This window comes from Sipha flava, unplaced genomic scaffold (genome assembly GCF_003268045.1).
Source record: "Sipha flava isolate LNK unplaced genomic scaffold, YSA_version1 237_pilon_pilon, whole genome shotgun sequence".
Lineage (NCBI taxonomy): Eukaryota > Metazoa > Arthropoda > Insecta > Hemiptera > Aphididae > Sipha > Sipha flava.
This window is the reverse complement of record NW_020272879.1, coordinates 204158-207472: the sequence shown is the minus strand read 5'-3', so window position 1 is coordinate 207472 and position 3315 is coordinate 204158.

Sequence of the window (3315 nt, the reverse complement as noted above, 5' to 3'; positions counted from 1 at the left end):
TTTTTTTTTTTAATACCATCATTCCAAGTTAAACGCGGAATTACGAAAGAAAATCAAAATATACTTAAAACCATAAATAATTTTTTTCTGAATATATCGAAACGTAAAAATCGAAATTCGAGACAGTAGTTATGGTTCAAGTGTTCAACGTTTAAATAAAAAGTGCATTTATAAAGGATGCGTTGAAAAATGTTGCTCTACTACTATTCCACTCATTCAAACGTTAAATACTCGTAAAAAGTATTTTGAGATATTTTAGCTAATGGTAGTAAAAATTATTCATAAAATGTAAACATTATTATTTTTATTGCTACTATTATATATTATATGTATTTATAATATAATGTAATTAATGCATTTCAATACGGTCGTTAAAAATGTATTCAAATTAAAAATTTGAAGCGCTTAAAAAAAAAACAACATAACTAGCTCCTTCTAATTATAACTATTATTATATTAAACAACATATTATATATTAAGTTCTTAGAATATAAATTTGTTTATTTTATAAAATCCATAAAAATATATCATTATACGAAAATAAATATAAATTTCAGTAAACAATTTCATTCAGAATACCATTAGCGGAAAATACATTTTCATAAGAATAGTATCACCTTAGTGTTCTAATAAATAATAAAATCAAAAAAAACATACTTTTTAAAAACAATTATTTTTATTTGTTTTTTAATTTATTATTATCAGATTTAGGTAAATCTGAAAATAGCATAATTTCGACCACTCTTTTTTCCCGTTGATTTTAGTTTCAAACTAGTTGTAAAGAAATTAATTACCTCTTTTTTTTTATTTAAGGCGAATATAAAACAAATCAAGAGAGGCACGATTATTGAACAAACACATCTTAGCACCAATTTATTATTTTACGTTGTCATTTATTAATAATGATCAGTTCACGTACGAGAACGGTTTAAGTGAACACGAAAACACATATATAATATAAAAAAGGTACCTCTAAAGAAAAAAAAATATTAATTATTATAATTAATAACCAAAAGAAAAGAACCGAAAAATAATAACACCACAGTCCAAATCTTGTTCTATTTAACAATATAATGACTATGCGGACGAACATACGCACATTAATAAAACGACTAATAGTCTTTTGTTTTTCGGAGTAAAACGTATAGATAATTACATTCAAATTAATATCATGCTGCATTACGTTCTCCAAACGTAATAACTTTTTATGAATATAAAAAAAACCAAGTAACAACAGTACAGTGATGTCGGTCGGGTAATAGGTGGTGATTTTTCATCAGGTAGCAGTGATGTTTAGGGTGTGAATGTAAACGATTTGTTGTCAAAAAAAATCTCTTCAATTTTCACATAATCCATCATTAGACAATTACGTTACAATTACACGAGTCTAAGCGTCTGCCCAACACTGTAAATAATTATACCCTATAAAAACATACGAGTGCACAAAGCCGAAAACGTTGAAGAGTATTTTAAGTACTATACTTCAGTATACAGGTAGGTACGTACATTACAATAAACACGCGAGTGTATAATATTACGGTGTACATATGGTATACGCAGGCACAATAAATGTGTACCTATCTAAAGTTCGATGTATACAAAGTATATATTTGAGTATGTCGAGTAAACCATACACTGCGTTATAAAATATATATTTATATGGTAATAAATTACATACTATAGTGCAGAATCGCAATCGTAATATTATAACCGTTTTGGTTCCGAAAAAAAATAATAATAATAAGCACATAATGTGGACGTGCTAATAGTGCATTCGGCTGATGCGGCACAGCGGTAGTGAACATTAAAATGGATAACTATATAACTTTTGCGGGCACCGAAGAATCTTCTAAAATTTAACTTCGAAAAATGAAATTGCCAAATGTGTACGACCATTGATCATGTGTACCTGCACGAGACGCACGCGTTCTTAAACACTGTTATTTGACCATTGCCGTTTAAGGTATGCACCTGCTATGTCCGTAATTGTTTTCTCCATCCCATTTCTCTCTCCTTCACTCGCTCTCTTCCACCACCGTCTTTCACTATTTTTTCGTGTCCACACGTATAAATGATACATGTGTGCACGTGCGAATACACGTACCTGTACACTGTTTGTAACAGCAGCACCACGTGTGGTGCATAGGAATCAACGGCGATAAAACGTAATGACCGTTGGCTTAAAAACTTGTACGAGACATTTTTGCGCGCATACTTGGTGGAAGCGTGCTTTTAATTAATGGCCGACGGTCGCCGGAGCCACACGCGCGGTATTCCGGCTATGTTGGCACAGGTGAAAAAAAATCGGTCCCGCGATGCAGACGTTCGCAATTGTGGTTTGAGTATTGTTTACAAATTTCGTGGATACCGACAATTGTTATTTTATTCCGATCGTTTTTTCATTTTTATTTTTTGCTTTATACTTGTATATTATTATTATTATTATTAGTATCATCATGCGCCTCTCCCACCCCACTTGACGCGACGAAGACTAATGACGACGACGACGACAACGGCCACTGTTCGTGGCACTAAAAAAAAAAAAAAAGTGATAATAAAACCCAATTGCGCATACAATGGAATTGCACATGAAAATACCGCTCATAATAAAATATACGCGCGCGCACGACGGGAGATGGTGGAGTAGGAAGAGGAGAGAAAAAAGCAAGAAAAAAAAGAGTTATCGAGAACAAAGACCGTCTGCCCCTGGACGACAACGCATCGACAACTATCGATGATGTTGAAAAAGCCGATCGATCGATCCCGGGGCCGAATCCTGTATTATTATATAGACGTGCACCATGGGAGAGTGACGGCCGCGGGGGCTGCTGCAGCCGCAGACGGATTGGCGGACGGGAAGTGTGCGGGACGACGGGAGGAAGGATCCGAATTAAACGTTTCGAAGAAGAGAAGGAAAGGTAGAGAAAAAAAAATTGCCAACAGGACGGCCGTTATTTATTATAGGTATATATATATACATACGTCGGCCGTGATTGACACTCGGGGAATGTGGATCTCGTCCGTCTCCGGTGCGTCGCGAACTATACCTATACGTACACCGTATATACCGCTGTACACTAACCGATCGCCAATATTGTCATCGTATACGTAACGTGTGTGTGTGTGTGTGTTTACCTTATACCAGTAGTAGCCGCTTGTCGATTGTTACACTAATGCAGGTAACCCTTCTGCCAAGCCAAGCGAAACATGCGGTGAGAAAGGGCGGCCGTACAGGTCCGGACGAACACAAATACGTGTGTACAGGAGGAAGCTGACCCGCATGTCTAGATGATAATGTTATTCTATAAACACAAA